The following is a 22,411-nucleotide window of genomic DNA, read 5'->3' as shown; positions in this document are numbered from 1 at the left end:
GGACAGTCTTTCATGTACAAGCACCTGGGAATCTCGCTGAAAAAGTAGAGGAATTCAGAATGGGTGTGAGCATGGGGTGGATGGGTTGCAGGTTGAAGTTGCTGTAAATGACGGCGATTTTGTTGCTGAAGGATTATGAGAGATTCTTGCATGGGTGATCTAGTTGGAGACTGATGCAGGTGAGGTGAAATTCTTCACAACGTGAAGATTTCTTTGCTTCTTTAGGTGGTGGAATCAATATGGTCCACCAAAGCTGCGGGTCTGGCAGTCCAGATCATTTGGTGGTAATGTCTTAGAGAGAATTTGAATGTACTCCTGTCTTCATTTAACTGGCCCATTCTCCCTTTGCACTACCGTTGATGGCTATGGCAGTCCTCCATGTACTAACTTGCCTGGGGTTTAGATCTTGTTCTCTTGCTGGACTCGATGGGGCCTAGTGAGTCAGCAGAGGAGTCTATCCAATTGGGGAAATTCCTGATGGCCTTGGAGCTGATCACTGTGTTAGGGTCAGTGGGTGTTCAATGTGCCACATTGTTGTCAATTTCCACATAAAGATTAGCTAAGGTAGCTAGAGGGCGATTGCAATTGAAACTGTGATTTTCAAGGGCCTATGTCCCTCTATGCACAGATATCACTATTTAATATGTATTGCAATAAGCTATCCTCCTTTTACAGGTGAAGACTATGTTGTGGTCAAGAGTAACCTCTATTGAAAAGGAAGGACTAAGGCAAATAAACAGAATTCTGTCCTCAATGAACTTCAACATCAAAGTGTCAAATAAATTAACCCTTTAGTTTTGATGTTATCTATAGAAAGGTTCAGGCCAGATGTAAACAGATAGATTTGATGCACTCTGACACATGGAAAAAATGTACTCAATTGTTCGATAATGATTTAAAATAGCAGTAAGAGTCATAGAGCAGCTTACAAATAAAGGTGTTTTTTTTCTTCAAATTATACCTCCATGGATGGTGTACCACTGACTAGACAATTACTGGGTCGTAATTTTCTATTCAATGTTTCAATGAGTGGCCCATCAGACAGTTCTGTAAAGGAAAAAATATAATTTCAGAGTGAAGATTAAAGGCAGAATTGATCATCTGTTTGCTAGATTGAAACTCCTTTTTTAAATTGGAGATACACATCCTAGTTTATTCAATCAAACAGTGAATATGGTGACCCAGTGTCTCCATATGGATTAATTCCCTCCAGCATTCCTCACTATCAGTGCATTTTGTGTGCGAATTCGCGCGAAAGCGTACTCGCGGTTTGCAAAATACGTAAACTTTCGCGAGATTGCGGATTTTTTATTTTTCCGAGTTCGGGAAAGCGAGCTGTTCAAATCTCCCACCGGATGTCAGCTGCGCATCGCATCTACGTATTTGCGATTGTTTACTCTCGCAATATGTGATCGCGGGCCCTTATGACGTATTCGCGATCTCAAAGTCTCACGGTGCAAGTTGACGGGACTCCATGACATACTCGCGGTCGGAAAGTCTCGGGAGATAAACGCAGCCAGATCCAAAATATGGCAGCAGAAGCAAACCAGGAGGAAAACAACTCGGCGTACTCAGAATCACGGTAAGTCAATGCCGTGCACGCGAGATTGCATTTTTGAAGCGCAAACAAGCAAAAAAAAATTGCCGAATTGCGAAATGTTTGCCAATTTTGCGCGATTCGCAGATCGCAAAATTGCCAAAAATTCGCAAATTCCGCAAGCGGAACTAATTTTCAGCCCATGCTTAGTATCTGTCCCATTATACGTACCAATCATTAACAGCTTCAGTGGTTTTGCATTTTTTACTGCCAAATTAAATGTTTGGATAATCTCCCTCCAACAGGCGATGCCACTATTCTAAATAAAAGGAACTAGAAACTTCAAAACGTGCTTGGCTTGGCAATCCTTTCTGGTGTGAAAGAAAGTTGATATAAAAAACATTGAATATTGTACAGAGTATTCTAAATTAGTTTACATGAATCTGCAAAGTTTTCCTTTTCCACACTCTTTCTAATTCTAAAGTATTGTCGGAAATCAATCTCAGTGGGATACAGCAGTTCTTTCAGTAGATCAAAGAAAGATATTCTTCCCAAAACTCTTATATACCCTAAATATAATGTCCTCCTTATGGGTGTTTTGCAGAGGGTATGTATGATAGGCAGGCTATGAAAGGGATTGGTGGCTCAGTGGACTAATGCATCCACTGCAGGAGCCTGTGTTTGACCTCATGGTCACATGATCAAATCCTGGCGTGTCTACTCAGCTTCTCACAGTAGGTAAAGGACTATAGCAAGTTAAATCAATAATTGGAAAAATAATCCAGGTACACACCATAGAAGTAACCACTTATTCTAATCTATCAAGTGATCAATAATGCACAAATATTTCTATAAGAATATATATCTTTTTATTATTATTATTTGTTTTGGAAATCACATATTTTGTTTTTTTTTAAAGAATTCATATTAAAAAATTTATAGTGACATGAACAAATCCATATACAAAAAATAGAATTCAGATAAAATGATTCATCTTATTCAGAGCATAATTCCAACATTGACAGTGAATACACGATAGATGTAGAGTTGATGGAGGCAATGCATTAGACGTAAGATACACGCGTTTCGGCATTACTGCTTTCATCAGGAGACCGTCTATTGCACTGAAATTATACAAAACACATGACATACTGTTATAATGTGGTTACAAATAATGTTATATACATATGTATCTAGAATATATCACTTTACTATACCATAATATTTAACAAAAATGGTTAGATGTCCTCAAGTTGAAGACATACAAAAAATATATATAAATACTTTTGATACGTGGTCAGTACAAATATAGACTTTATCTTGAGCAGAAGAAACACATATTTTTCAAATAAATATATACAGGACTCTAATATGTTACACAGCAAAAAAAATTACAAATAGAGAAGATTGAAACAGTAAAAAAAAATGAAAGATAATGTAATCAAAACAGATCAATGTGAATGTACACGTGAACATATAAAAGAAAAAGAAAAGAAAAGTAGAAAGGGATATAATATAGAAATACATTAGTTGTATAGAGGCCCTAGATTCAGAGTTTAAACTGATTCATTAAACTATATGCTATTATATTCCTTTAATCAAGGTCCAAATAGTTGCCTATAACTTACTGGGTTCTCATAAGGCATCTCAGAGAACAGCATATCAGAAAGGGATATGATAATACAAAAACACATTTATTGTATAGAGGCCCTAAATTCAGAGTTTAAACTGATTCATTAAACTGTATGCTATTATATTCCTTTAATTGAGGTCTAACTAGTTGCCTATTACTTACTAGATTCTCATAGGGCATCTCAGAGAACAGCATATCATCATTAACAAGAAACCATGATTAGAGTTGGAGATGTTAAGACACCACTTACTTCGGTATTTATCGACTTGCTCAGCTGGCAAAAAGCGTTTTATCAGCTTACTCAGCAGATAAATCTATAGCAAGTGTAAAAGCAATGGATAGAAAGGCTGAAAGAAATATAATGAAAAAAGGATAGCTCTATTTAATTATATGTCTAATCATATACTTAATTTGGTCCTAGGGGTATCGTGCCGCACTTACTTAAACTGTGGGCTCTTGGTAGTCTTGATTATTACGCCAAAAGGAGAACTGGAATACTAGCCACAGCTATGCAGTACTACTAAGTTGATTGAAAATTCCGATAATTTGTATGAATAAACGACAAATAGAGCCTAAAAAGTTCAAAGTTGTACTCTACTTATAACTAGTCTGAAGTCTCTATATGAGCATAGAGAAATAATACAGATAGAGGTAAATGCCATATGTGCTTACTTTAAAAAGGGAAATAACTGACCATGCCGAAGCACCGCTATTAATGTAAATATCACCAGAGAGTCAAAGGGGGAACAGTCCATCCATATCGATATGAGTAAATACTACATAGGAATAGACAGACTAAAATGTCGGTATATTACCATTTTAAAATAGAGATGACAACCTAAATAATAATTAAACTATTGGGATGAATATAAGCAACTTACTACAGTCCGATGGAAGCTGATATTAATGTATAACTGGAAGCTTAAGCGCCAAATTATAATATCAATAAAATCACAGCTAAATATAGGCAACATGATGACCTAAAGGAACAAAAATAAATATGTGGCATACATTTTTTATAGCGTATACTCCTTCATATGGAACACACACAATAAAATCGTCTACTCAGCTTCTCATCCATCTGTGGTCGATAGATTGAGTATCATTGAGTTGGGTAACAATAAACACCTCTTTTACAGATCCAAGAAATCTATGGGTGAAAGTGTGCTTTACAAATACAGATGTTATGTTGTGCTAAATAGTAACAGTCCTGATGACAGGGATTTCGGGACAGTGGAGAGAGGAAATTGATTTTAGAATTCACAGTAAATAAGGAAAACCTATATCATACCGTTTAATTGAAATCTGAGGGGCATATTTATTCATCACACAGTGCACTCATCTTGCTCCACTGTGTGACAGGGAAGGAATGAGCTGTATTTCAAAGAATACAGCACATTCCTGCCTTTGTCCCAGAGCTGGTGCATTTCTGATTTCCTACTGCCAATTCAGGCACCCTTACACCATAGTGCAAGGGTGCGTCCATTGCATGCAGTATTGTATTTGGGCAGAAAGTGGAATTTCATTCACAAACACAATCCTGAGAGGCATATTCCTCTTTCTATGAATGCTGCAGAATTCAACACACATAGAAAGCGGAAGTAGTGAGGATAAATACAAATATTTCTCCTCGTTACATCTCCCCTGAGAAGGATTATCTTTTCAGCCCATTCCTAGGTCTACCACTTTTGGTAAATCTGGGAATGCATGAAAAACCATGGGAGTTGCGTGCGAACATCCACACAACGCCCATGGATCACCTTCCCAGGGCAGAGCAACGCAACGCAGAGATTTGCGCTGCATTGCGTTACGCCAGAGTTATGAAGCCATTTAGAGCTGCGCAAAGTGGCTTTCTGTGGCTTCATAAATCTCATTTTTGAGTTGCATCTGCATCACATTGCGTGGTGCATGTGCGACGCAACTGGCCTCATTAATATGGATCTGAGCATTTTATCTGGACTCAAATAAAAAGTAAAATGGATTACAAGGTCCATCATACCCGCTTTTTAATCTGTGTTCGCAAAGGAACACACTTTGCAGCTAGTTGCAATTCTTTTAAATAGAAAAACTTTCATATATTATCCGGATTGTTTTTCAGCTTTGGTCATTTTAACATTGTTTCTGTTACCTTGTCTCTCTTGAAATATCTTATACAGCTTTTAAAGAGAGATTGAGTTAGCAGGTAAAGCCTGAAATTAAAGCAAATACTTTGTTCGGAAGAATGTTTTCGTAATATGGTTCACACTGTTGAATAAATATGCAGGTTTCCATGTTTTATTAGATGAGCTTTTATACTATTCAGTCAATAATGGTTGCTTTCAATGGCCATCTCTGAGTTCAAAGTTCCGGGACAGTTTGTGCCCTGGACTACCTAGTATTGAAAAGTCGGAGGAAGTTTTCATTTCATGGAAAAGTCACCCAAGCTAAAGCCTTGTGTAACCGTGACCGCTTTTTTTAAGTTTTCGAACAACACCTTGCTAATCCTGGGGGATGAACTTTGGGGACGATGCAGCCCCTGTATCAACAGGGCATAATTATGCACACGATATTAAAAAGGATTCGAACAAAAAGGGTATTCATCTGGCTCATAGGCAAAAATGAACAAAACCTGACATTAAGGAAAAGCTAAATATGTAACAAAATAACATATCTTTCCACTCTACACAATAAATAAACACAGCTTAAAAGTGTTGTTTTTATTGAGAGAATATGAAAATTATGTATGTATTACTTCATCATAAACTTCATCTATGCTTTCCAACGCGTTATAACATGTGCTCTGATGAACGTGTTGTATTCTATTCTTGGAGATGTCAATTTATGTATACAATTTCCTGAAATAACTGCTTTGTTAAATGAGCCTCCCGTCATATTGTTTTTTGCATTTTAAGATAAAGGCATATTAATCTTCATGAACTTTTCATCACTCGTACCTAAACGATTTCTTCATTTTTATTTCTGGAATTGATTTGTGGGCCTTATTTGCCCTTGCCCTATGGCTTTTGAATGACTTATATGGCTTCCTGCCCCATGAAAGACCTATAGTAAAATGCACTCTCAGTGGAACAGAAACAGAGTATGCTTTCTGGAACTTTTGAAACGTTTAACATTCTCTTTATATAGTAGAAAGATAATTGCTCGCCATATACCCAATTCCAATTCTATAGTTCAAGAAAGCTTGAAATGGAATGTGATCTGTTCATATTAATGGGTATACTACAACGGATTAGGGGGCATATTACCAACAACTAGTGATAATTATCGCTATGTTGGCTTAGCGGCAATAATTTTATCGCCGTGTTGCGGCCATTTTTATCGCTTAGGAGCCTTGCTATTATTAAGGTTTATCTCCTAAGCGATAAAAATCGGCCAAAATGCATGAATATCGCTGTAAAGTCAGCGATATTCATGCATTACCGAGCTAATGCTCTTAGCCATGTTATCCACCTCCCATTGGATAACATGGCTAAGAACTGCTCAGGGCAGGTGTTAGCTTTTGGAGATATTCGCGCTTAGAGCGAATATCTCCAAAAGTTGGTAATAGGAGATAGCGATGTCAGCGACTGTTTCCAGTCGCTAACATCTTGGCACGCCCACGTTGCATGTCATTAGTGATAAATATATCTGACATGCAAAGCGGGGCCCAAGATGGTCGCTATCTCCTACTAGCTGTTGCTAACTGGTGTTAGCGACAGCTAGGTAATAGGGAGATAATTTTATCTCCGCTTTCTTGGCTTTTAAAGCCAAACAAGCGGAGATAAATCCCTTGATAATTTGCCCCTCGATCACTTAGTAAAAACCGCTCTAAAGCACACTATTCGGCAGATGTAGTCTCTCGACATGGGAGATTTTAACTTTGAGAGAATGCTGTAAATGTAGCTGTCTACAAATCTCTCGATAATCAAGCTTGATGGTTTGAGCTCATGAAAAGAAAAGTTCCTGCATTTTCGACTGAGAATATATTTCAAGTGGTAACTGTACAAAGTATTTTGTGCAACTAAGAGTAAACAGATCCGTGTTTGCAAATGGCAGACATTTTCCACTTATCCATGGAAATCAGTGATGCGGAAATGACATTTTTGGTGGATTTTCTACTCCAGTGTGTTTATGTTCATGCAAGAAACTTGTGGTGCCTGGGCAGACGCTAGATTGCTATTAGGAAGGCTGAAAACACCAACAAGTTCAATCAATCAATCAATCATAGGATTATTTAGAGTGGCTACTCATCTGTAAAGGTCTCAAGGTGCTGGGTGGTGGGGGGCAGCTAACCTGTCTGGGCGCAGGGGTTCAGTTGAAGAGCCACGTCTTGTGATCCTTCATGAATTGGGTTAGAGACGGGGATTGCTTGAGGTGGAGAGGCAGAGTGTTCCAGGTACTGACGGTGAGGTAGGAGAAGGATCTTACTCCAGCTCTGGTCTTGTGGATCAGTGAGACGGTGGCCAGGGCCAGTTGGGCGGAGTGAAGGTATCGGACGGGTACGTGGAATGACAGGCAGTGGTTTAGATATGCTGGTCATGCATCGTAGAGGGCTTTGTAGGCATGTGTGAGGAACTTGATGTTGATGAGGGCTGCCGTTTTGCCTCGGTCTTGATGCAGTGGTTGCTTGGGAAGCTGGATTGGGAGATGTTGAAGATGAGGTTCACTCGATGAACTTGGGGAGTTGGACGTTGATGGCCTTCTCGATTACCGTGTCTGTGAAGGGGAGCAGAGAGGTTTGTCTGAAGTTCTTGAAGTCTGTGGGGTTGGGGTATGGCTTCTTCAACAAGGGATTGATCTCTGCATGTTTCCAGTCATTGGGGAAGGTGGCAGTCTCAATGGAGCTGCGGAGTTGGTGAATGCTGTAGTTTTGAGCATGGTGGGAGGGTCTTGGCTGTTGAAATGCTCGTAGATCTGTCTGATCTTGTGGTGGAAAAAGGTTCAGAGTTTGTTGCAAAGGTACACTTCATATGTATTCTCATATCTTCCCAATGACTATTTCCATTTTGATTCCAATGACTAACATGCTCATATCAGGCCTTCTGGTAATCCCTAAGAGTAGGAAACCTCCTGATCCATCATTTATTAGTAGTCTTCTTGCTCTCCAGACCATTACAAATATTTCCATAAATTTGTAAGGGGGGCACACCGCCAAATTGTATTTCTAACCTTCATTTCAAGAAATATCAACAGCGTTTCTGGCAGTAGTAACCAATGGAAAAAATCTTTGAGCTTCTTCTCCAAATTCTATTTGTGTTCGGCACTAAAAATATTAATTGGAGATTTTTCCATTTCTAAAATAGTTAGACATTTTCCACATCAGGACTTAATGGTAGAGGAGGTTTCTTCACCGAGGAAACCATATTTACGTAGTTGACATAAATAAGAAAAACATGCTTAATGTTTTATTGCAGGATAAACAGTCATACAAATGTATGACTTGCCTTGAGTTTCATGCTTTCACCGAAGGATCCTTCTTCATGAAGTTAGAATTCTACTAAAAATCAAGGAAAGACACTTATCATGAGTAAATTTATTAATTTTAACAATATGGTAATGAAAGACTCGCAGAGGGGCAGTTACTACTCAGTGATACCCTGAATATTCTCTAATTCCCAGCCTGGATTTTACTGCAAAATGACCAGCATGATGTGCACCAAATGCCGCCAGAGAGCAGGTGTTCATATAGAGACTTCTTTTGTGCTGCTAAATACTTGGCTGAATATTACTCTTCAGCCAAATATGCACAACCTAATTTCATTATAAAATCAATTATGTGTCCACTTTTACAATTTTTCTTCTTTTATTGTTTGAAACGATTTTTTGGTGGGTCCAACTAATTTTTACTGAACATGCATTCTTAACACTGCTTCCCAATGCATCATATATAATGCCAGTGGTTGATATGCATTCTGACAAATGCATTATTTGAATTCATGCAGATTTAATTACAAGCCAAGTATTTAGTCATGGCAGGGATGTTTTAAGGCATTGAAAAAGTGGCCAATTGCACAGAGCTAACACCTGGCAAGGGACAACCCCAGGAAAGACAATGTTCTCTTTACCTAACTCACCTCCATCTATTTGCATGTTTCAGCCTCTCTTCTCCCTGCCTGCCTTTATCTCTGAGTCTCACTTGCTTTTCACAGTGGCATCTTAAGAACTTGACGGGCCCTGGAAAAACATATTGCAACTGTTTTTATATGAACCCTGTTTCTCAAAGTTTGTTTGGCATCAAGCTGGTTTCAATTAGCAGAAAATGGGCAGTAACATTATGTACTAAGGGGTGGCAAACTATATCTTTCCCAGAGCTCTACAAACACTGAGTCATGGAGGTGGATCCCGAAACAAACCACAATTCTATTTTGCAGAATTTATTTTGTCCTACTATGCACCTAAGTTTTGGCAGTTTAAAAGTTTGCATTAAGTTAGATCTCCTGTAGCGGCTCCTGGAGGGAGTGCTGCAGAGCGGTGGGGCGGGGCAGGGGAGGGGCAGGGTGGGGGGTAGTAAACTTTGGCATATGACCAAACCATTTGGCATTGCAGGGTGCACAATGTAATTGTTTTTATTTATTTATTTATGTACTTACCTCGGTTCGGCCGTATGCCGTAGTTTACTATCCCCCACCTTACCCCTCCCCCGCCCCACCCTACCACACCGGAGTACTCCCTCCAGGAGCCGCTACTGTAGATCTTGATGGCCGCCAGTAGGAATCATAAGCCTTTTAACACATAGTTTAACTGGTGGTCAACCTGTTAACCATTCACAATAGGTTCTTGTGTTAGAAGCATTAAAATTGACAGTTGACAACCAATCAAAATGCCTGTGGATACACCACACTCAGAGGGATATTCTCAAGAACGAGCGCTAATCATCGCCAACCTAGGTTAACGCGATTTTACATAACGCAGTCTATTGTGGGGAAACTGACGCTATATTAATGGCGTATTGTCCACACACCGGCAACAGGCGATAATATCCGATAACACATCAAATGGCTGTTTCAAAATTACTGGGACGACAATAAAAAAGGAAACCCAAATGTGAAAAATGTAACGATGGGCCCAACAACGATAAAAACATCATCGATAAGCAGCACCTGGCTTGCTATTCCCACGTTAGGCAGAAAAAATCACCATAAAAGCTGCAAAAAAAACAGCTACTGAGAAGCACCATGGAGGAAGCTGGAGCAACTACAGAGGCCAACCAGAACCCCACAAACCCCCTGGAGGACCAGCAAGGGACCTCGGGGAAGAAGAAGGGGAAGGGGAAGGAGAAGAAGAAGAGGAAGCAGCGATTCAGTCCACAGGAAAACAAGATCCTGATTACGAGGTGACAGAACACCACCAACAACTGTTCATCACCTCCACTGTGTCATTGGCCACTAAAAATGCAATACGGCAGTCCATCTTGGTCAAGGTGAATCAGGTCGGAGTGAAGTGTTATGTTATGTTATGTTAATCCTGCTTATATAGCGCATGGCTACCCCAGCAATGGGGCGTCCCAGCGCTGCGGACATACCTAGAAGCAGTGCAACACAACAGAGAAGGTGGAGCTAGATGGAAGAGAACAGCCAAGTTTTAATCTGTTTGCGGAACAGCAAGTGGTTAGAAGTGGCCCGAGCCCCAAGGGGAATCGAATTCCACAGCTTCGGCGCCAGATGCCTAAAAGAGCGACCACCAGCTCGGCACCTGCGGATCTTAGTCGTGCGTGCCAGTGACAGGTCGGCTGAACGAAGGGCGCGCGAGGGGACATAGAAGGAGCAGAGTCCCAGCAAGGTTTGAGGGGCAGTATTGTACAGGATTTTATGAATTAGACAAAGGCTTTTGAACTGGATACGTTGTTTAACGGGAAGCCAATGTAACCGATGGAGGATAGGGGAGGTGTGGCATTTTTTTGGCAGAGCGAATAGAGTGCGCGCCGCGGCATTCTGAGCTCTCTGAAGTCTGTTTATCACCGTCAAGTTAGAACCTAGCATCAGGACATTACAATAGTCTAGATGGGATAAGACTAGGGCCTGAATTATAGTCTGGCGGATGCATGGCTCAAAGAATCCAAGGATAGGTTTAAGGGAACGCAGGCGACCATAACAGGTGCCTGCCACTCTCTTGGCATGAGTTTCCATGGAGAGTGAGTTGTCCAACATCACACCCAGGTTTTTAACAGCCTCTTTGGGGACAGGAGAGGGTCCCAAAGTGGGAGGCCACCAGTGTGCATCCCATTTCTCGGTATCCTTACCTACAATGAGTATCTCCGTCTTGGAAGAATTTAGCTGGAGATAGTTCTGTGACAGCCAATTCGATATAGCCAGGATATCTTCCTGGAACTTAATTTGGTCAGCCCCACTGTTCTTAGAAAAGGAGAAAATGAGTTGTGTATCGTCCGCGTATGATGTTAATTTGATGTTACGATCCTTGGCCAGCATGGCCAGGGGGCGGACGTACACATTGAACAATGTGGGGCTGAGCGCAGAGCCCTGCGGGACTCCACAGTCCAGGGGATATATGCTGGATGAGTACGGCGGGGCGTGCACTTGGAAGGAGCGGTCGGATAAGAACGACGCGAACCATCCCAAGGCACTCTCCCTGACTCCGATCTCCCACAGTCTCGCGAGCAGGATCCTGTGGGAGACCGTGTCAAAGGCCGCGCTCAAATCCAGCAGAACCAGGGCAGATGTCTCACCCTGGTCCAGCCCCTCCCTCAGATGTTCCGTAACGGCTAGCAGAGCAGATTCCGTGCTATGTTTAGCACGGAAGCCATGCTGAGATTCGTCCAATATTCCATTCGACTCCAAAAAGGTGGTTAAAATGGAGTTGACATGGGCCTCCATCACCTTGGCAAGATAGGGGAGCAAGGAGATGGGTCTAAAGCTGTCAGGTCTAGTGGGATCTAGTGATGGCTTTTTTAGAAGGGGGACAACTTTAGCGTGTTTCCAGGATGGGGGAATGGTCGCAGACTGAAGTGAGTTGTTAATTAGCATCCGCCCTTCTCGTAAGATGGAATCCTGGAATAGTCTAAATAGTTCTGGCTTAACAGGGTCTTCCGGGGAACCTGATTTGACTCTTTTAATCAGAGAGTCCATCTCAGTTTGCTCAATAGATGGTAAGCATTGTAGTAGGAATGGCGAGTCGATGGACCCCATAAGGTTGGAATTAGCACTGGGTCTATCTGAGGTTAAAGAGTTATAAATCCCTTTGACTTTGTCTACGAAAAAACAGGCCAGCTCTTCACATTGGGCATCAGACGCAATTAAATTACCTGGGCCTACTGGTATCTTGGTCAGATCTTTTACTAGGGTAAAAATGGTTTTGGAGCGATTGGTGCTGGAGTTGATCAGCTCTGTGTAGTATTTGGCTTTAGATAGTTTTATAAGTTTGTGGTAAGCTTTAGTAGCTACTCTAAAGTTAATTTTAGCCAAATGATCATACGACCTCCTCCAGAGGCGCTCCAACTGCTTACATTGTTTTTTCTGTAATGTAAGGGCCTCAGAGTACCACGGATGAGTTTGGCCCCGCTTGGGCCTAGAGCATTTCATAGGAATGAAATGGTCGAGTGATTCTTTTATCCACTCCCTATAGGCTGTATCGGCCTCGTCCAGGTTGCTCGGCCAAGTGGGGCAGGAGGAATGGAGTCTAGCTTCGAACGCTGCATAGTCAAGCTTGTTCCAGGGGCGTCTCTGCAACGGAGGTGGTAGCTTTTCCCTACATCTAGCAGGAATCTGGATGGTAGTAAAAACCGGAAAATGATCTGTCCAGGTAAGAGGACCGAGAATGCCAAGTGCCAAGAAGCGCTGGAATGATGTGAAGTGCAAAACCAAGCTGAAACTCGCTAACAACAGGAAAGCAGCAATGCAGACTGGAGGTGGGAGTCCAGCGCCACAGCAGGAGCTGGATGAGATGGAGGAAATGGTGTCCACAGTCATCAGTGGGGAGACGGATGCAGGAGTTGGGGGACCAGACACTGCTCAACATGACCTGACCCAACAGCAACAGGGTGAGTAATGACCAGGGACTCGGGGGATGGGGGATATGGGCACAATGGCACCCATGCACAATTAAGTATAGGACAGTGCACACCCACAATGACTGTGGATTTTGTGCCTGATCTCTTTGGCATACTGCAGCACAGATAGATACAGCAAGAAGGCCCCCGTCGACAATGTGCCAAGAACGGGCTGTCCCCACACGACACTAATCTCACAACAAACCCTTGCACAAGTGCTGAACCAAGCAAAGCTGTGGGTCCATGAGCCACACTGACAATGCAATTGACACTGCATGACAATTAGCATGGCTGCAGTACAATTATCATGACATGGTGCACGCCACGATGCGACACTTCGGTAGCTGAGTGTGGACCACATTCTTAAAGGAGCAGGTCACACTCTGACACATCCACATGCACAAACAACCACTGACATCATCCCCCTTATATCCATGTTGCTCATGTTGTGGGATTTGAGTCACAGGGTGCATCTCTGCATCAGGGTGGTTCATATCTGACCCCAAATGACACCTGAAATATCATATTTGACCCCAAATGACACTCTGTTGTCTTATTTTGGACACCAATGACAGCCTTCATGTCATGTTTTCGTACACATGTGATAGGCTGATGAGAGGGATTATGTACTACATTTAACACCCTGAAATGGCATTATGAATAAGTAACACCCTAAACAGTCGCTCTGTACATAGGTGACATACCCACCATCTTTTTGCTATTCGTGAGACTGTTAGCACTTAATGTTGCACTTACACTTGTCAGAGGATGTGTTCATGCAGAGGACTGACATGCACACATGGAATGTGTGTTGCAATGAATATATTTGCACATGCTGTTCATGTGGTAATTTTGTACTGTTCCATGATTGCTAAAGACGGTCCCAATTTGACGTGCCCATGTAAAGAAATTGTTAATGATTGTGTTCTTTCTGGCTATTCCTGCTGCAGCTGCAGTGGGGTGAGGTCCACCTGTCTCATCTTCCTCATCTTCAACCAGTGCATCTTGCACCTTGATCCATGGGGCATTGGTGCGTACACATATGTTATGCAATACACAACATGCAATGATCATCTTGCATACAATTTCTGGGCTGGACAGGAGTCTTCCACCTGTGATGTCCAGGCATCTGAAACGTGACTTTAACATGCCAAATGTGCGCTCAACAATGCCCCTGGTGTGTTTGTGGGTCACATTGTACTGCCTCTGGGCCGGGGTGTTCGGGGCTCGGAGGGGTGTCATCATCCATGGGCAGAGTGCATATCTGGATCACCTGTGAGAGGTAAGTGAGATTAGTGTTAATTGGTGGTTTCTTTATGCTTTGTTGGCAGACTGACAGGTTTTGTGGCATGTGATTTGTAAGACTTTGGGATTTCATGTTTGCCATGTATTGCTTCTGGCAAATGTGCGTGATCAATATGTATTACATAGCCTCACAGCTGCTCCACTCTCCCTCCCACTGATCCTATTAATTAATTTTTTTAATAGAGTTTTATAAAGCGCGAACTTGACCCGAATCGGATATCAGAGTGCTTTACATAGCACCAGCTGCATTACATGAAGACACATTCATTTTTGTTAGGCACGGGGAGATTAAGTGATTTGCCCAGAATCACAAGATGTTCAGCGTCATTGCTGAGACTCAAACCCAGTTCCCCAGATTCGAGGTCGACCGCCCTAGCCATTAGGCCAACTCCTGTGTGCGCTGTGCCGTTGCATCACTTGCACTCTTACGGCACACCATTGCCATGCCTGTCTGCAAGTCTGCCAATAACACTATAATGTCTGTCGTTGAAGGTGGACAGCCACGTGTGTGTAGGCTTATGGTAAGGATAGGGCGGACACCGTTGTAGAGTTCAGTCCTGGCTGAACTCAAGCTGCGATTGAGGCTAGTCCTTTGGCTTATGCTGCGGCAATGAAGATACACGCACAACAGTTGCCATGTATGAACCAAGACCCACAGCGGTCTTGCTCTCATTTATTTATCCATTCGGGCGAGCCTGCCCTCCGGGTGCATGCTACATTGCAACATTGTCGATTAAGGGCCGGGTGGCGCCGACACTACAACAGAGATACACGCCATAGGTACTTTTGTGGCAAGCCCGGAACTGAACCATGCCCAGAGCCACGGGCTATTTCTTCACACTCCTCATATGCCTATGCATGGGCCGCCGCTGTGGCGCTGGGATGTTGTGCGCTTCGGAGTACGTCTCCAGATGTTCCACCCAGGCTTTCCAGCGGCCTGCCTGGGATGGGGTGGCCCCATGACTGTGAAGTGCTCCAGCGGCGTTACGAAGGATATGCGGTTGGCTGCTGGAGGTGGACTTGTGGGGTAGCCCCACGTAGCGATGACGTGCGGTACACTGCGGTAGGCCCACCGGAAGAGCTGAGCGGGTGTGCAGACTGTGATGATGCAGCGGCCTGAAGGCTGGACTGTGACTTGTGGTGCACTGAGGTAGGTCCATCTGAAGAGCTGAGTGGGTGTGCAGCCTGCGATGATGCCATGGCCTGGAGGCTGGACGGTGACTTTTGGTGCACTGAGGTAGTCCCATCTGAAGAGCTGAGCGGGTGTTCAGCCTGCGATGATGCAGGAGGCCTGTTGGGCCAGACTGGAATGGATTTGTGTGAGACCTGCTGGACCCCAGTGTAGGCTGAAGGGGGTAGTCACCACACAGAGAACTCAACAGAGCGGTGTCTCTGGGTGCACTGGGGGCCTGTTTTCTTACGGTCTGCTGTCTTGTTCTGCGCTGCCCCGGTGGTAGTCTGGGGATGGTGTTCCTGGGGGTGGTCCTGGGGGTGGTGGCGGTGGGTGTTGTGGTCCTTTTGGGTCTCCGAGCTGCATGATTAGTAGCTTTCATGGTATCTGTTGCTGGGCTCCCTTTATACTGCAGGTTTTCGTCCTACTTAAGACCAGAAAAAAGCAGGTCTTAAGTCCCTGCTGCGACGGGCCTTATCGCCTGTTTTTGGCCTACATCGCTGATCTGGCTGGTCGTTGAGAATATCAGGAAGTGGTGTTATTGTGAGATCTTGGACGGTAACGCATACTCTGCATATGATTAGCGTTAGTTGTCGCTGTCAGCCTTAGCGATGTTTTTAGTGCCAGCTATCACAGGTAAACTGACGATGTTGGCTGTTAGTGCAGGCTTGTGAATAGAGCGAGAAATCTTTCGCCACTTTCGAGGCTGAAAAGTGCTGCTAAATCGCCGATGAGTCCTTGAGAATATGCCCCTCAGTGTTCCATGGAGACAATTTTCTGTCTGCTACTACTTGCTGTTACTTCCTTTGGGTTTCACTGTTTCATTGCCATGATTTAGCATTGTATTCACTTAATGATAAATATCGGCTGGTGGTCTGCCCGTCTTTCTCTGATGTGAAACGTAATTTTCTTCCTTTCTCTGTGAATGCTTACATAGATTGGGTTGGGATTTGTGTTTTCTTCAATGTACACTGTTTTTAAACCACTTGTGCTAAATTTATCTTACAATATTTTAGAGGTTACCGGCTGTCCTTTCAGCTGTGCAGTCGTTTTCCTCTTAATGTAACAATTTAACAGTAGTGTGCCCTGCTCACAATTGTGCGCCTATTGTTTTAAATAAAGTCAACAAATGTGTTAATCAAACTAGGATTGGCACTCCTTTCTCCTTTCAATCACGTGAATCTGAACAATTGCAGTGGTTGGTCTGATATTACGAACAATACAGCCATTTGCCCCACACTCTCACAAACATTTCCTAATGAAACTGCAGTGGATCATGTGCACTTTTCTCAACTGCATAAAGAGATTCCTCAAAATAGTATGATTTCGTCTTGTTCCTGCAGTATAGGCCTTAAAGTATGCCAGTTGTGGAGTTTTCTTATGTTTACTAATCTGTTTTCTTTTAATGTCAATGTATGTCACTGTGCTACCATAAGCATGTGTGGGTGTTCTATCTTTCTTTCTAACGCATTGTCATTGTATGTTTTGCCTTTATGTCTTGATTTCCTGTCTATAAAATGAGGATGAACAGACTGACTACCTTACTATTAACAGTGTAGTGAATGTTGTCTAGATTCAGCAGATTTGGAAAATACAATGGCCTTATGATTATTTCTCTTAATTCAAATCATTGTGCCATTCTAATGCCAGTGGGGCATTTAGCTTCGTTTTGCCAGCTGCTGTCTCAACAGTGTCTTGATTTAATTTGTTACCCTCCTCTGTACCTAATACAACGAAAGTCTGCAAAGTAGTGGTACATTTTCTATCTCTGTCACTAAAATATTCCCTTCCTACAACATTATTGATCAGAACTTACTTATCAAAAGCATGGACAGTGATAATGAGATCCCTGCAGCAGTTAATTCAGTTTATGTAATTCATTGTAATCTTTGCATCAAACAACACAGAAGTTAAACCACTCACTTTAAGCGTTTAATTAATATTATCATGGTGAAAGAACTATGGGGCATATTATCAAGGGGGTTTATCTCCGCTTTTTTGGCTATAAAAGCCAAGAAAGCGGAGATAAAATAATCTCCCTATTACCTAGCTGTCGCTAACACCAGTTAGCGACAGCTAGTAGGAGATAGCGACCATCTTGGGCCCCACTTTGCATGTCAGTGATATTTATCACTAATGACATACAAAGTGGCATTCCAAAATTTGCCTCTGTTACAAAACATTTGGCCCAACTATACTGGCTCCCGGTCAGAAGCCGTACCAAGTTTAAGTCCTTGTGTATTGTGTACAAGGCATTACACAACATGGGACCCAAATTTCTCAGAAATTCCTTAAAGCCCCTCCCAATTCGCAGAACGCTTCGTTCCAACACGACCCACTTGCTTCAAACCCCCAGAACAAAGAAAGTAAACTGGGGAGACAGACGCTTCAGTGTTGCAGCAGCAAGATTATGGAACTCCCTTCCTTTCATTATAAAATCTAGCCCCACATTGCTCACTTTCCGAAAGCAACTTAAGACTTGGTTGTTTTCTCAATGAGCCCTTAGTCTTTTAGACTCAGAATTTACTTGTCCTTAGGATACTGGTATCATACATAGCTCTTAGCGCCGAGACACCCTCGGGTAATTGTAGCGCTTTAAAAGTTACATAAATAAATAAATAAATAAATAAGATGTTAGCGACTGGAAACAGTCGCTAACATCGCTATCTCCTATTACCAACTTATGGAGATATTCGCGCTAAGCGCGAATATCTCCAAAAGCTAACACCTGCCCTGAGCAGTTCTTAGCCATGTTATCCAATGGGAGGTGGATAACATGGCTAAGAGCATTAGCTCGATAAAACATGAATATCGCTGACTTTTCAGCCATATTCATGCTTTGCGGCGATTTTTATCGCATTTGCGATAAACCTTGGTAATACCAAGGTTTATTTGCGATAAAAATCGCCGCAGCTTTGCGGTAAATTTTTATCTCTAACCAAGCAATAGCGATAATTATCGCTATTGCTTGGTAATATGCCCCCTATGTACTGCAGTGTTTCATACTTCAGTACACTTGGACACGAATCTTCATGCATCACGCAATCTGCAAAATTGAGATAACATACATGGCTTTACGGCTTGCAAAAAGCCCTCACACAAATTTACAGAAGATCTGATTCAGCTGTAAATCATCACTTTCCTCATCTAAACATTCTAATATGCAAATACTCTCCCAAAAAATTAAGCTTTCAAAAGCATGGACAGTGATAATGAGATCCCTGCAGCAGTTAATTCAGTTTATGTAATTCATTGTAATCTTTGCATCAAACAACACAGAAGTTAAACCACTCACTTTAAGCGTTTAATTAATATTATCATGGTGAAAGAACTATGTACTGCAGTGTTTCATACTTCAGTACACTTGGACACCAATCTTCATGCATCACGCAATCTGCAAAGTTGAGATAACATACATGGCTTTACGGCTTGCAAAAAGCCCTCACACAAATTTACAGAAGATCTGATTCAGCTGTAAATCATCACTTTCCTCATCTAAACATTCTAATATGCAAATACTCTCCCAAAAAATTAAGCTTTCTAAGATGCCGAAATACCAGTATGTCAAATTCCAAACTTAGGGGCCCATTAGGATGGCGGGCGGATTGCCCCCGCAAGGCTGGCGGGGGCAATCCACCCGCCATCCTCTCCTGAATCCCCCCTGCCATATTAGTACGGCGGGGGACCGGGGCAGACGGAAAGACCGTCCGCCGCTTTTCCGCCCCCGTCGCCTTGCGGCCGGGGTGCAAAAGGTTTAATATGGTGGCGGTGTCTATTAGACTCCGCCAGCCATATTACGATGGGCCAGGACAGATGCGGCAATGCTGCCACAGAAAGGCATGCGGTCTTCACTTTGGGGGCCCCCTGCGGGCCCCCAAAGTGAAGGAGGGGAGGGGGGTGCACACCGGGGGGTACCTGTGGTACTCCCCTGCATTTGCATATACAATGCGGTAGGCACTGCGCTGTGCCTGCCGCTTTGTGTATGCAAATGCATACATGCATTTATAGCATTGTGGCGGGCGGTGCAGAGAGCAGCGCCCGCCACAATGTTATAAATGCAGGATGCGCCCGCCACTGTGGTGGGCGCAACATAATACCCCCCACGGGACTCCCGCCCTTATGGCGGGCGGTCCCGAATTCCAATAGGATGGCGGGTGGACTAAGTCCGCCCGTCATCCTAATGACCCCCTTACTATTGCAACAAATTGATCTGGCAAGCTGTTTAAGATGCTCTACCAGGTGCACTACTTCACCTGTCTCGGTCCAGTTGCAAAGAAATTCAAGCATTTATTAATTTGCTTCATGAACAAAAAGACAAAATGTGCCACAATGTGGATCAGAAAAGCAAAGACCTCCTAGAAATTATCCCGCCTGCCAAGTGCATTCATAGGGGATTTGGTGGTCATATTATTTAAAAAAGTAAAGCGAGTGAGGGTCTTATGAACTTTTTGCATATTTCTTCCTTAATTAAAATAGGAATTAAAAACGGAGAAGGGAGGTTTCTTGGAGTATCCTTGCAGACTGTGGTTATTCATAGACTGTAGAGAATCCCATTACCAACATCCTTTCTGTATTTGAATTCATTAAATTCTGGATGAATATATTTGGAGAAGGATACCATCCAATTAGTAGTCTTCTATCTTGCTAGCAGCCGCGGTGGGCAGTAGGAGTTCCTGCAGGGCGGTGACGTGGGGAGGGGTAGGGTGGGGGGTAGTAATGTATGGATTATGGAGTTTAACAGGTAAGTAAACATTTAAATAAATCAAACGAATTTCGTTGCGCGCACTGCATCGTATTTGGTAATGCAGTGCATGCAATGAAATTCGTTTTATTGATGTATATATTTACTTACGTGTTAAACTCCGTAATCCATACATTACTACCCCCCACCCTGCCCCTCCCCCTCCCCACGTCATCACCCTGCAGGAACTCCTACTGCCGACCGCGGCTGCTTGCTTGATTGAAGCACAGTTTAAATGAGAAAAACTTGTTTTAAACTATTTGCAGCTATAGCACAAAGCCGTTGGCTTTTCTCCAGTGAAATGTTTTTAAGTATTTGAGACAAATTAAAACATTTTCAAAGTTAATTAAAAATTACGAAGGGCCATATTTTCAAGAACGGATGAAATATTATCGCCGTTTTAGCAGCAGGAAACTGCTGTTAAAGCGGCGATAAGGGGCTTGATATTATGCCCTAGAGAATTTGAATAGAAGCCCATTTTTGGTGACCTTCCCACCAGAACCTGGGCTTCTAGTGGAATTCTCTTGGGCATATTATCAAGCCCCTCATCGCCGCTTTAGCAGCAGTTTCCCGCGGCTAAAGTGGGGATAATGTTATCGCCCGTTCTTCATAATATGGCCCTAAATTCCTCATACATTTTCAGCTAAAAGGAGAAATGTTTACTAAGCAACGTGACACAACCATCGCCAAAAAAGGGTCAAGGAAACTGGAGATACGATTTTTTTTTTTTAAAAGCATGTACGGTCAAATAGTACCAAGAAAACACATAGCGGTACTGGTTGTGATTGAGTTGGACTTAGGTGTAATTTGAGCACGATCACCGTTGAGCTGAGGTTTGAGTGAGCCAACCTGGACACACCATCACATTTGTTACCTTAGGATTTTTATGTGAGTCAAACTCATCAAGCGGGGCAAGGCAGGATGGCATGGTGAGAACTTCTCAAAGTAAGATACTATTTTTTTCAAGAAGATGCGGAAGCCTAGAGATTTAACACTAAAGTCTACAAATGAAAAACATAGATGAATAAATCCTCTCTCTTAAGTTTACTTTCAGACCTTATTATATATTTTAATGCTCAAATTATTCTTGGGGGTCAAGGCAGCATGCTGTAGCTTACAAGGTATCTACAAGGGTGACTGCTTGATGTTAGTGGTCCCTCAAATTTAATCCCAAAAATCTCTGACTATGACAAATGAGCGACAAAGTCCCATCTTTTAAAATGCTGGGAAAATGTTCCTTGGCAATCTTACAACTCTCACACAGCTTGCAGACGTTTAAGAAGGCTGCCATGGTTTAGTCCATTTCAGCAATGAGAGACAGGTTCACCCATTCCCTCTAACAAGGACTTCAGCAAAGTCAACTTCCCTCCCAGCAGGAGCTGGATGAGATGGAGGAAATGGTGTCCACAGTCATCAGTGGGGAGACGGATGCAGGAGTTGGGGGACCAGACACTGCTCAACATGACCTGACCCAACAGCAACAGGGTGAGTAATGACCAGGGACTCGGGGGATGGGGGATATGGGCACAATGGCACACATGCACAATTAAGTATAGGACAGTGCACACCCACAATGACTGTGGATTTTGTGCCTGATCTCTTTGGCATACTGCAGCACAGATAGATACAGCAAGAAGGCCCCCGTCGACAATGTGCCAAGAACGGGCTGTCCCCACACGACACTAATCTCACAACAAACCCTTGCACAAGTGCTGAACCAAGCAAAGCTGTGGGTCCATGAGCCACACTGACAATGCAATTGACACTGCATGACAATTAGCATGGCTGCAGTACAATTATCATGACATGGTGCACGCCACGATGCGACACTTCGGTAGCTGAGTGTGGACCACATTCTTAAAGGAGCAGGTCACACTCTGACACATCCACATGCACAAACAACCACTGACATCATCCCCCTTATATCCATGTTGCTCATGTTGTGGGATTTGAGTCACAGGGTGCATCTCTGCATCAGGGTGGTTCATATCTGACCCCAAATGACACCTGAAATATCATATTTGACCCCAAATGACACTCTGTTG

The 22,411-nt window shown here is 42.9% G+C and overlaps 1 protein-coding gene across 1 annotated transcript in view; it reads left to right on the top strand.

Annotated features, from left to right (window-relative positions):
* FSTL5 (follistatin like 5) overlaps positions 1-22,411 on the top strand; it is a 2,936,723-nt gene that overhangs the window by 728,060 nt on the left and 2,186,252 nt on the right. The window lies entirely within an intron of this gene.

Source organism: Lissotriton helveticus, chromosome 2_1 (assembly GCF_964261635.1).
Source record: "Lissotriton helveticus chromosome 2_1, aLisHel1.1, whole genome shotgun sequence".
In the NCBI taxonomy this organism is placed as follows: Eukaryota; Metazoa; Chordata; class Amphibia; order Caudata; family Salamandridae; genus Lissotriton; species Lissotriton helveticus.
This window is presented reverse-complemented; position numbering and strand designations above follow the sequence as displayed.